The 13,159-nt window shown below is 54.0% G+C and overlaps 1 protein-coding gene across 2 annotated transcripts in view; it reads left to right on the top strand.

Annotated features, from left to right (window-relative positions):
- Positions 1–13,159, top strand: part of KLHL29 (kelch like family member 29) — a 305,682-nt gene that overhangs the window by 150,817 nt on the left and 141,706 nt on the right. The gene's annotated exons all lie outside the window — the stretch shown is intronic.

Raw genomic sequence — 13,159 nt, 5'->3', positions numbered from 1 at the left:
CACCACACACTGCCCTTAGGTGGGAGGCTCCGGGGGGTGTGGAGAGGGGGCACCCCCTACATGCTGCTTCCGTGGATGGTCATTTCCTGGGCAGCCAGGGAAGGGGTGCCAGGCCAGTCCTCCTCCTGGCATGGGGAATACTGAGCTCCTTTCATTCTGGCCCCGGAAGTCCACCCCAATGGTGCCAGGCTGCCTGCTGACGCCAGAGTCCCCCAGGCCTCTGCAGGGACTCCCTTCCTACCCCTCCGGCCCATATTCAAGCCCAGACCTCTGTAGCATCCTTTGTTGAACCCCAGACATCGGGGTGTCAGCCCTGCTCTGGGTGCCTGCTGCAGGCTGGTCCCTTGTAAATGGGCTTCTTGTGCCTGCAGCCTGGACCCAGCTGAGCTGAGAACAGATAGGCATCTCACTCCCTCTCCTGGGGCTGCTGCAGCTGAGATCTGGCCTGTGGACAGCTGTCCAGCACCCATTCGATGGCCCTGACTCGGTCATCCCCAATTGTCCTCAGGCTGACCACTCCCTTGTCCTCAGTAGACCCTGGGGCTGAGCTCGGTGCAGCCAGCGTCTACACAAATGTGACTGCAGACCGAGGATAAGTAGGGTTTCCACCCAGGCAACCAGTGGTGGAGGGCACTGCTGTGTATTTTCAGAGCTCAGCGCATGATCACGTACGTGGGACTCTGCAGAGCAAGGGCTAGAAGGCAGCGCAGTCAAAGGATGAGGTAGGAAAGTAACTGGGCGTCATCATGAAGGCTTCCTGGAGGAGGTGAGAACTGAGCTAGAGCAGGACTGAATCATCTGTAGCGGCATGTTAAATTAGACTGCTCCTGTTGTCTTGGAGACTCGGATGAGGCTCAAGGCCAAGCATAAAAGGTGTCCCGTATTGCCACATTAAAAACAGAAAGTAGACAGTCCCAAATCCCCTCTGGGCCTCCCCCAGTCCCTAAGTTAGGAAGGTTTTGAGATTGCAGGAGAGAACGCCCCTGAGCAGAGTTGTGCTAGGAGGAGTGCTGAGGCTTTTTTCTCTTCCTCCTGGGGAGATGCCCCTGCTATGCCCCCCCTCATTGATTTAAGACAGTCCTCCTGATGCTCCCCGAGGCTGGAACACTGGGAGGGCTATGACCTGGGTTCCCTCAAGCTGGGAGCCCTGGGACTGTGCCTGACTGCCCCTTACGCAGCACAGAAGCCACCGCAGTGCCCACAGGCAGCGGAGCCACCGCTGCAGGTTGGTGATGCTCCAGACACACGTTGGCCTTGTCCTCTCCGCCTTTCTCCTGGCTGCTCCATGGAAGCCAGAAGACAGTTCGTGAGTGTGGAGGAGGCAGGACCTGGAGCTCACCACACGTCCCTGCCCCACTACCAGATTCTGAGCCTGGGTCAGCGCGGTGGGGAGCTGTGGATCCGATATGAGGTCGGAGTTGCAGGAAAGCTCTGCTGTGGAGAGAGGCAAGGATGGGATTGTTTTCAGAGCTGACTTTGCTGGTGACTAGCTGTGTGGCCACTAGGTCACTTCAACCTGTCAGCTGCTTAAACCCCCACCCCCACCATCACGGGTTTCTCGCGAGGACTGGAAGAGCTGTTGTGTGGACAGCCCTGTGCCGTACCAGGCACACAGGAAACGCTCGAAGGTGACAGCCCGTGGTAGTAGAAGTCCGAGCAGCAGCAGTAATAATAACAGGAGTCGTACCCAAAAGTGCCCCCCACCAAATAAAGCTGTCTGGGTCTGACAGTGGGATTTAAAGGAAAGAAGAAGGGAGAAAAAGAAATCTGTTTGCTGTTGCTCTCCCACTGAGCTCAGCCTGTTTAATAAACCTGCCATACAACTATCATTTCGTGGGATCTAGAATGAGAAGAGAGTCGCCCTGGGTGCTAGAGGAGGCCTGAGTGGGCTGTTCCTGCTGCCTGAGAAACTCCAGGAGGGCTTCCAGGAAGAGGTGGCACAGAGTACAGGTGGAGATACTCCATAGGAGAAGAAAATGACTTGAAGATTGTGCATGGTCATGTCCTTCTCACTCACACCCCTGCCCTTAGGACAGTTCTGCTCAGTAAATGTCAGAGGCGCCCCTGCGATATGCCCAGCCTGGCAGTGAGACAAAGAAGAGGCAGGCTCTGCCTTCAGAATGTGGTTAAAGGGATGCTGCAGGGTCTGGAGAAGGACAGCCCAGCCCACCGGGCGCTCCGCTCTGTACACATGCACACACCCTTCCCTCATTGTCTTCTCCCCCACAACCATTTCTCCTTCTGGGTACCTGATACTTGCACTTCCCCACCCACTTAAAGTTACAGATGGCCATGTGGCTTGAGACATGAGAGCAGAAAGGATGGTTTCCCTTTGCGGGAGTGGGCAGCAAAGCCCAGGTGAGGCTCGGTCTCTGAGCAGGGATCCTGGGAAGGACAGCCTGGTGCAGGGCCCCAGCTGACCAGCAAGGAGTGTGCAGCAGGAGCGAGAAGCACACCTTATAGCTTAAACCCCTGGGATTTGGGGCTGTCATTGTAGCATCACCCACCCATCCAGACTGATGCGATCATATTTTTTTTTTAAGTGGCCCAAATAGAAAACTGACCCTGAGAGAATCTTTGCTGAGCCATGTGACCCTTCTGTGGGAGCCCCCTAGTTCCAGGAAGGTATGGATTCTAGTTCCATCCCTGCCCTCATGCTCTCTGCCTCGCTTCCTCTGTCGTCAAAGGAGGTGGCTGACTCCAGAGCTTCTGAGAGAGTTTAGTGTAGTTAGAAGACAGCCAGCGGGCATCGTGTATTCATCAGCTTCCCAGCCTTGGGCCCTGGGGAACACAATAAAGGGCAAAACCAGAGTCAGGTGTGGGACAAACCCAGGATGGTTCTGGGAGAGAGCTCAGGGGGCACATGGTGGTCCTTGCTGCTGGTGCTCATGGGGCCAGTGGTCCCAAGCTACCCAACAGGGATGGAAGTGGCAGCCTGGAAGCCAAGTATCCCTGCTTGGTTAATCTAAAAATAAACAGAAAGGCAACAAAAATCTATGTTTCAATTACTGCACACAAGCTGTTCAAACAGCCAGCTCTGCACTGGAGATGTGAACTTGTCAACAGAGGCTGCCTCGTTTGCATGCTTGGGTGGTGATAAAACACACAACCTCGCAACAGGCTGCCCTCTGGTCTGGGTGGTTGGGTTTTTTTTTTTTTTTTAATTAAATTAAATTAAGAACACGGACATAGAATAAAGACAGTGAAAATCTAAAGCAAGTACATAAAGATAGAGTAGCAGCTCCCAAAACTGAAGGGGGCTGAAGGGGCTCTGAGCTCGAGGACAAGCCTGGCCCCTGGTAGAGAGGTCAGCAGGAGAGCGGCCAAGACAAAGGCTCAGTGGTCCAGGCCAGGGGACAAAAGCATCTCCCAAGTGGCCCCCCACACACACCCCTCTCCTCCCCTGCTGATCCCTGGAGGAAGCCCCAGTGCGCAGCGTGGGCCTTTGGGGCTCCTGTCCCTATTGAGAGATGTGTTAGAGCCCACGTCTGGCGTGAGCTCTGCAGGCTGGATGCATGGCAGGCGGAGCTGGCATTTCCATCCTGGGCCTCGCTGCATTTATTTCCTCCCCCACGTGCCTGCCCTCGCGCTGTCCTAGCTCAAGTCCCGTCTGTCCTCTGTAGCGAACGCAGCCCCGGGAGGCAGAGCTACTCTGGGCTCCAGGGCCATCCTGACCCACCCCGTGTCTGGCCGCCTAGACAGGCCGCTGCCTCCCCCGGGCCCTGGTGTGTTCATGCTTTTCTGTTGGCCCACGCACGGCATGCTCGTCCCTGGAGGGGCCCCACTTTCCTCACCGGCTTTCAGGAGCTTGCACGGAGCCAGGCACGAGGGGCAGAGGGGTGGTCAGTGTATCTGATGCGATTCGACGGGGACCGGGAGGCACGAGGGCTTGCCTAGCAGGGGTTGCTTGGGAGGGAAGGGGGGACACGGAGTCCTGACTCCCAGAGGTGGGGATGGTCGGCGACTTGATGGTTTCCCAGGAAGGCATTCCGGAAAGGCAGCACCCCCCCACCCCCCCGGTCCCACCAGGGGTGGAGACGAGGAAGAGGAAGCCGGGTGCCTGCCCGAGAAGGTTCCACGAATGCGGACCGCGGACGAGGCTGTGGGCCCGCACTCACTCTGGACAGGGATTCTAATGTCCCCAGCCCTCGGAGCAATCCCGCAGCCACCAGACGCTACTTACTCGGGGAAATAAAAGCGTGGTGGAGTCTCTCCCAAGGAAGATAATATCCTGTCACAGGCAGTATGATCTGCCGGCCATGTGACGGCCGTTCCCTAATGTTTCCAAATAGACTTTTGAATAGACTCTTGTCTAGAAGAAAGCAAATTGCAAGAGCATTTTTGGCAGCCAAATGGAGAGAGTGCATCGGTCTTTCTTCTCTGCGGCTCTTGCTGCTGGGTCTGGCTCCAGGCACCGAGTGGGATTTATTCATCAGCTCGGGTCACTGATGAACACCATTTGCTGTGAAGAGAGATCTCGTTGAATTAGTCAATTCTGCAAGATTCGGAATAATCAGGCGTGCCCGAGAGGCGGCCTGCGAGACAGCAGAAGGCCCGCTCGGAGAAGGGAGGTGCCTGCAACATGTAGCTCCCGGTGCTGCAGGCGTGTGTCTGCAGGCTCCCGATTGCAGTGACCCCGCTGCCCGTGGAGCCCCCCAAAACAAGGAGTCAGAGGAACACAGATGGCTCCTGGTCATGATAACTGTGGTTAACCCCCCTCTAAACGATCACACCGTGCCCGCCACAGCAGCCTCATTGATCCTGATGTTTACGAGCCCCTAATTTATACACGCCTCCCTTCTTCCCCCAGTTTATGCTGATATTATGTTGCCAACTGTCATTTCCAATATCTTTTTTATTTTTCATTATCACCATTATAATGATTTACACCAGTAGCAATAGCACAAATGCCTAGTCAATTAGTCCCAGGAGAAAAGTCTCTGAATCATGTGCGCCTCTTCGAAAAAAAAATCACTACATCAAAACCCACAGCCAGATTTCTCAAAGCAAAGGTGCACATGGGAAGGGAGGGAAATGAGAGGCTTGTTCCTTTAATACTGTTCATCTAAAACGGGCACTGGATCCCACCTTCCCGAGGCAGAGAGATTGCTTTTTTGCGTGAGCAATTGTGCCCAGAAAAGGAATCGGTGGCATTTTTCCTGAAACCTATCATCAGAAAAGCATTTTGAAACATTTGTCCTTTTTGGGTCATGTATTAAGGGCTGTAATTATGGAATATGGCTTTTCCCCAAAATACCTCTGCCCCCCCACACACACCCCTCCATGCCTTCCGAGGACCATGGTGCAGTGGTGAGCGTTGCTGAGAGTCAGGATGCCTGGGTCCTAGGGCCGACCGACCCTGGTCCGGCTAAGAGGCGGACCTTAGGCTGGCACGTCTGGGGCTGTAACCTACAGCTGAGTCCCCCCCACTCCTGGGGATACTGCGAAAAATGCAAATTCCTCCTCAATAGTGCTGGGACCTCAACAAGCACCTAGGGTGATGCTGCAGACCATAAACCATGCTGTGGGTGAGGGGGCACAAGCCACTGTCCCAGCCCTGGTCTTCTCTTCCTTTTTCTCACTTATGAAATGAGTGTCAGTGCATCTCTGCCTACACCGCTGACACCGCCGGGATGCGGTGAAAAGCAAATGATGTGGTGGCTTTCAAAGAACCACGTGAAGGGTCGCAAGAGTGAGATAACCCTATAAAAGCCATATAGTTGTTGCTGTGATCGCTACTGGACCTTTCATGCCACTCCCCCCACCCCACTCCATCCTCCCCTGAGGCCAGTCCACCTACTAATCTAGGGTCTGCTGGGTTGTGTCTCCACCAAAACTTCAGATGTGCCAAGACCTGGGAAATTAAGCAGGTGCCCAGTCTTCTTTAAAGAGAGAGAGACCCTCAAGCCCTCTGTTACAGAGATTGATGCCACCTGGGAAGAAGAAGCAGAGGTCAGAGGTCCAATCTGAGTTCTCACATCCCTGAGTCCTCCCCCACCGCCTGTGGTGCCTGGTAGAGGTTGCTTGTGGGTCCAGACCTTGGAGCTAGCTATAGCAGGTCTTAGTGGAACTTTCCAGCAACTACACTAAAGGGCTGAGATGAGCCACTCCAGCCTGGCACCTGGGCTGGACAATCTCCACACTTGCCCTGCTGAGTGAGCCACTGATGGTGGTGGTGGGAGGAGAGGGTTCACAAGAGCATCCTCATGGCTGGCCAGGGTAAACTCCTATCTTACCTTGCCCGGGAAAAAGCCCTTTCAGAGCAAAGGGAAAGTGTGACAGTGACTGTGTCCAGCCTACTGGGGCTTTGGTCTTTTAAGAGAAAAAGCTAGCAATAAAATCACACCTCCAGCCACTCATCCTACGAGAACCAGGCAGAGGCTGCTGTTAGCCTGTGAATGTTCCAGAGCTTTTTTAGCTTCTGATCAGATCCAAAGGATTTGAAACAGGGCTTGGGCCCAGGCTGGCACCTCTGGGTGCATCCACTAGCCACACATTTCATATCCACCTGGAGATGCTGAACCCCTGCACGCACCCTGAGGACTCCCTCTCCCTCGGGGGCCTGGCCAGGCCCTAGCTGAGGTGGGTCGGGTAAATGTGAGGAGCTTTCGGGGTTGAGCAAGTGTAGGGTGGACCCTGACACATCCTCCTTGCCCCCTAGGCACCTCTCGCCTCACCTGGTCCCCACCCTGAGGTATGTTCTGAGCTGGAAAGGACTTGCCACCTTGATCCCAGTGCCCACCCTGTGCCCAGACAGCCCCATGGAGGATACGGAGGTTGGGGGGTGGGGTGCGTCCTGCCTTTAGGGAGCACATCCTTGCAGGAGCAGCAGTCACATGGGGAGCAGGACACGCCAGTCCATCGCTGGGCCACAGGCCTGCCTCTGTGCGCTTCAAGGAGAGAGGGCCGGTGAGAGAGTGCTTCCTGCAGCCTCAGCCAAAAGTGAGTCTTCAGAGTTAGTGGGGGCTTGGCAGGGATGGGTGTCAGTGGGAGCTGAAGCAACCCCAGGAAGCAGGGAGGCATTTCTGAGGGCACCCCAACTCCCACTAGCATCCGTGCCAACTCATGGCCGAGCCGGCTTCTCCAGAAGCACCTGGAGTATTTCTTTGTGTTGCATTTGCCAAGATGGTCTTTCGGCTGCTATTTATTATTTTGCTTCAGAAGAAAGGCTAAAAGATGCAGAGAGGGAGAAGAAAATAAGAAAGATGGGCATGGCCTGTTCCAACCGACTTGGCAGCACGTCTCCCCCAAATGAGGCAATCATACATTTTCCAATCGGGCTGGACAGGCCGTGGCTCATTCCTCAGCTCCCTGTCTGGAGGCAGTGCGGGCTCCCCTACCTTCTGTGGATTAATCACGCCTTCAGGGCCCTCACAGCCGGCGCCCGCTCCTGCACGTGCCTTCATGACATGAGCGAGAGGAGGGTCATTAGCCACCTGTGATCTTGGGTACAGCATGTGCACACAGGCATGTCAATATGTGTGGCCACGAGCAGCCTCCAGAGCACATCGCGGGGGTCCCCGGACACAGAGCACAGGCGTCCTGGTGTGTGCTCAGCTGTGCACAGTGTGCCTGTCTGTGTGGCTAGCACTGTGGGCTCCTGGACAGTGGTCCCTGTGCCCCAGCCCAGCATGGATAGTAACACTAACAACTATGGCACATGCAACTCTTAATTATTTACTCATGAGTTATTCATGTGGATGCAAATCTCGGGGGCAGGGCTGCTGATCTGGGACCCAGCAAGGGTCCAGGAGACCAAATTACAGAGACACAGCCTAGGCAGTGGGGCTGAGCCCGGGTGTCAGCTGAGTCCCCTCCTCCAGGCTGTCCTCAGGCTGCCCGGATGGCCCAGGCCTGAGTCTGTCATGGCACCCTGAGCTACAGAGAGAAGGCTTTTGGACAAAGCAGGACGTGGGATTCCTGGTACAAGACCCTCAGGTCACAGGTATTCAGCTGACGATGACCTCTGTCTCACCCAAGTCTGTTCCCTCCCAGGGGCCCTGAGTAACAGAGCCCCCTACAAGGTCCCATCCACCTAGCATGGGGCTCTCAGGGAGTCTGTAGCTGTGTGTTTCAGACACCAGACCATGCACAACCTCATAGTTGATGTTCTCCTTCGTCCTCATCCTGGAAACCTGGTTCCTGTTGACCTGCCTTTCTCTACCCTGTGACTTTAGGGTCTGATCATTGCCCAGTGATAAGTCTTCGCCTCTTGCAGAGGGCTCGCAAGGAGTCACGTTGGATCCTCTCATGGTCCTGCGGGCAGTAGGGCTGTCCCTCCCTACTTTGCAGATGAACAACCTGAGACAACCCTGAGTTCCTGGAGCTAGTAAGGGGTCGTGCTGGGGCTCAGACTTGGCCCTCTTGACCCCTGACTCAGCTCTCTTTCCTCTGCCTGGGGACCCAGGTCTGATTCCTGGAGTGGTCAGAAGAGCTCTGGGCTTGTAGAGCAGACAGGACAGTCCCAGCACTCAGACTCTGGCGCCCAGTGGGATGTGGCTTTACCAAACAGGGCAGGAAGCCTGGATCCCTTTGCAGAGAGGCTCTGAAATCCAACAATTCAATGACCAGGCTGGGTGGTAGCCAGAGAGGTGCCCGAACACCTGGGGCCTGGTCGGGTTTCAGGATCTGACAGGAGCAGGAGCAGAAGGCGGTCCAGCTCTGTGGGGTTTCCAGAGCCTGAACAGGGCCTTAAACCAGGCACTTACTGGGGCGGAGCCCCCATTTCTTGGCAGGGAAGATGCATAGAGTAGGTTCCGTAGCCCCAGACTATTTCTTACAGGACTCCAAAGTACTGAAGAAAACTATTTTCATTTCACATTACCTCTTCTATCATTCTAGAGGTAATTAAACATGTTTTAGAAAACGTAAGAACAAAAGAAACAACACCTAAAACTTCGGATCAAATTCTTAGTTTCTTCTAAGCAGGGGATGGCTCCTCTTCAGAGGGTGTGCAAAACCGAAGAAAGGGAAGTTGTGGTTCGGAGTAGAGGCCGGGCATGTTTCAGATCTGGGCATCAGGTGCGCAGAAAGGGGAGCGACAGGGAGCTCAGGGATCTAGAGACAGGTGGTGGACAAAGGTCTGGGACAGGAGCTAGAAGTGCACCCAGCAGTCGGGAATGGCTGCTGCTCAGACTCCCCCCCAACCCTCAGTAAAGGGCCCCATGCCAGGCTCGCCAGCTTCCCAGCAGCCTGCCAGGGAAAGGTGCTCACCTTGACAAGGAAGCACATCTGTGTGTTTTGTGTGTAATTGCTTGAACGGGCTTGTCTGAAGTGCCCCGTCCATATGGGGCCTCCTTCCGCCCTGAGGTGCACTTCCTGCCACCTCCCCCACTACCACCCTGGGCGCACGTGTGGGCACACGGGACCTTTTTGACACACTGGCTCTGCGCCCAGCAGGAAATCCTAAAGTTGCCACCGCTGGAGCTGGCACTCTGCCGTCTCACCCAGGGTAAACTGTGCAACACATTTCTTTCATTCCATTTGAAAGGGAAAATTAAACTGAGGAATGAAGTCTAACCCGAACCTGGCGTGCAAAGAGTTGACCTTTGTTTTGAATACACTTAATGAGGCTCAAACCAGACTGTGTGGCCTCCAGCTGCCTGAGTCCCCTCCAGCTCCTCTCTAGTGTGATACAGAGCCTTGAAGAGATGAGCAGCGGAGCAGGGTGGCGGGAGGTGCAGGCTGCCGGGACCATGGGTACAATGGAGCCACGGTGCGCCGCAGCAGGTGCTCCCTAAGCAGCGAGCTGACAGGCTCTGTTGCCATCAGAGGTGTCCTTGGGCCTCAGGAGGCCCATTGACCTGCTCCCAAGCATGCTCTGCCCTCCTGGGGGTACATCTCAAGTCTGCCCTCCTCATCTCCATCCTCACTCACCAGCTAGAAGGAGATGATTTCCTTGACAATGTGTGAAGTTGTGTTGTTTTGTGGGAATGTAAGTGCTGACTTAGTGTATCAGGCTAGGCTAGGCTGTACCAACAAATAACCTTGCAATCTCATCTTAACATGATGAAGATTTATGTCCCATTCATGCCAAGTCCAGTGCTGGTGGGGCAACCCTCTTGCACTTCCAAGGTTGCCGTGGCAGGTAAAGGGAGATGAGGTTAATATAAGATGCTCTTAAAGGGTCAGGTCTGGGAATGTTCTCCATCTCCTTCCCACTCACTCTAGCTGTCTGAATTCAGAAGTGTGACTCCCAACCTAACTGCAAGGGAGGCAATGGGGAGGTCTTCCTGGGTGGTTGGAGAGAGGACATGCTGTGGTGAACTTTGTCATCTCATCTCTGCCATACTTAGGATCCAGCCTAGGGAAACTCCCCTGAGACACTGGTAGTTAGGAAGAGCCTTGCAGGTGAATGTTGGGGGAAAGGAGCCTAAGCTGTGGGGTCCAGCTGACCCTGCACATGCAGAGATTCTGTTCTCCTTTGGAGCCATCCTTGGAGTCAGCCAGAGCTGACTTGCCAGGAAGATAGGACATTTCCTTACCTTGGCATCTACACGGAACTTCCAGTTGGAAGACTTGGGTTTTTGTCTCTGAGCTTCTTTCACACAAATGTGTTCATCTTTTCTGGAAACATTCAGCAATTAGGAATAAATTGTTCTCAAGGTAGCAAATGTACCACAGCCATCGACGCTGGGATGATGGTGGGTGCCAAGTGTCCAGGGAGATAGAGGAGGGCCTCTTGCCTGATCTGGAGGAGGTGGGTCCATGCAACCTCCTAGAAGAGTCAGTGCCTGAGCTGAGTTAGAACAGACACACAGGGCTTGGGTGTGGAGTGAGAATCCATTCCTAGCAAAGGAGCAACATGGACTTGAACCCCAAGCTGAGAGAGGGCATGATGCCTTTAGAACCTAGCAAGGTATTTGGAATGGTGGGCATTGCCTCAGGGGCGGAAAGAATGATCAGTGGCCTAGAATCCTCAGATGTCTCTTGGGCCACACTGAGAAGTCTGGACCTTATTCTGAAGGACGGGATTCAAAACAGAAGAGTAAAGTATGGCAATCAGATTTGTGCTTTAAAAACAAAAGTCACAAGGCAGGGTGCCTGAGTGACTCAGTTGGTAGGGCATCCAGCTCTTGGTTTCAGCTCAGGTTATGATCTCAGGATTGTGGGATTGAGCCCCACGTCATGCTCCATGCTCAGCACGGAGTCTACTTAAGATTCTCTCTCCCTCTGCGTCTGCCGCCCAACCACTGGCACTCTCTTGTTCTCTCTCTGTCTGTGTCTCTCTCTGTCTGTCTGTCTGTCTCTCTCTCTCTCTCTCTGTCTCTCTCGTGCTCTCTCTCTCAAATAAATAAATCTTTAAAAAATAAAAAAGTCACAAAAGCAGTTGGGTGGAGAATGGGTAAGAAGGGCAAAGCTGGAGCAAGGAGACTGGGACAAGTAATCTATGCGGGACACAAGGAGTTGGGGTGGTGGATGTGCAGGGGGAGAGGGAACAGATTTGAGAAGCAGCTGGGGTGACAGAATCAAAGACCCCACTGTTGAATATGTGAATAGAGATGGGGAAACGGGCTTGCCGAGCAGACGAGACTTCCTGTCTTCTCAAGGGAATTCCTGAGAATGACTGGACAAAGGAGCACTGAGTCGATTCTGGGACATACCGTATGGAGGTACCTGTAGGGCAGCCAGGTAAGGTGTACTTCAGAGCCTAGGACAGAGGGTGTGGGGCTTAGGACGGAGAGGGAGCTAGAGATGTAGCCTTGAGAGCATCAGGGAAAGAGGTGACAGCTCATGAGATTGTCCAAGGAGAGTGTGTAGGGTGAGAAAAGAAGAGGAGGAAATAACAGATCCCCAAGGATGAGCTTGCCAAGGAGACTACAAAGGAATAGCAGAGACGTAGGAGAACAAAACAAGGAGAGAGAGCAATGTCTCAGAAATCACAGAGAAGAGGTTTCTAGAAAGAGAGAGAGAGAGATCAACCATGCCAAATGTGAGGGAAGAAGGTGTGAGTGTCCCGTGGAATTTCACAAGCAGATCATTCATGACTTCGGTGAGACCAGCTCCCAAGGAGTGGCCACAGCAAAAGCCACATCAGGGCAGGTTATGGCGTGGGCAGGAGGCATAAAAGTGACAAGAGCTAAACTAAAGTAGTCTCTCAAGAGAAGTCTGCAAGGAGGTGACCAAAGGGCGATTCATTTTTATTTTTTATTATTGGATAGATGAAAAAATAATATGGCATTGTGAAGGCTGTGAAGCATGATGACAAAGTAAACAATGAGCCCACCATCCGCCTTAAGAGGTCACGGTCCGCTCCGCTTTCGTGTGCTGCTTGTGCCTGCTGGAGGGGACGGTGCCAAGGAAGGGGTCGGTGGCTGCCAGGGCCCACCAAACACACAAGTGGGCCGTAGATAGCAGTCACTAGGAGTAGGCCCAGGCTCTGATTCTGTAGCACTAGAAGTTGGCAACTAGATCTGGTGTGCGAAGATCAGAGTAGGGTCAGGATTGATAGAAATTTTTAAATAGGTGGCCTGTCTACCCACTCAGCTAGTAACTCCAGAGCCCCCCACCATGACTGGATTTGCAGGCTAAGAAAATGAGCCAGGGGCTATCCCCAACGTCCAGAAGCTCACACCCCAGACAGGAAGTGGTTGCAGAGTGGAAGAAAGTTCAAGAAAAGTGCGCCTGCGTGGTGCCTAGAGCTGAGGATGTGATGGGCGGGACAGACCCCACCCCGACCTGCCAACCGTGCCCTGGCTCTACCATTCGCCCTCCCTTCTGCCTCAGGCCTGCTGTGGCCTCTCCAGCCGAGTCAGCCTCTCCTGTATCTTTACATCCTTCATGCCTGAGGGTGACATCACACCCAGGCTGGGCAAGAAGCCAGGCAAGTCACTATAATTCTGAGCAAAGCCCAGTCCTCATGATGGGAGAGGCCCTCAGCGTACCCTGGGGTGTCTAGGTCTCCATGACAACGCTGAGGGCCTTACATTCAGGTATTCAGGAAAGTCGCATGGGAGATGTCTGGTTCACAGGGAGCGTGGCGGGGTGGGGGGTGGGGGTCTTGTGCCAGTGACTAAACCATAGGGTTATAAAGAACTTTTAACACCCAGGGGCTAAGCGCCTTTTCAGAAGGAGTTCTACATTGAGCTTCAGTCTAAAGGCCAGAGGTCCTGGCCACCTTCTCCCTTCCTACTCCTCTGACCTCACGGGAGTCACTTAT

Source organism: Canis lupus, chromosome 12, assembly GCF_048164855.1.
Source record: "Canis lupus baileyi chromosome 12, mCanLup2.hap1, whole genome shotgun sequence".
Lineage (NCBI taxonomy): Eukaryota > Metazoa > Chordata > Mammalia > Carnivora > Canidae > Canis > Canis lupus.
Note: the sequence above shows the minus strand (reverse complement) of the source record. Positions and strands in the feature narration are given on the sequence as shown.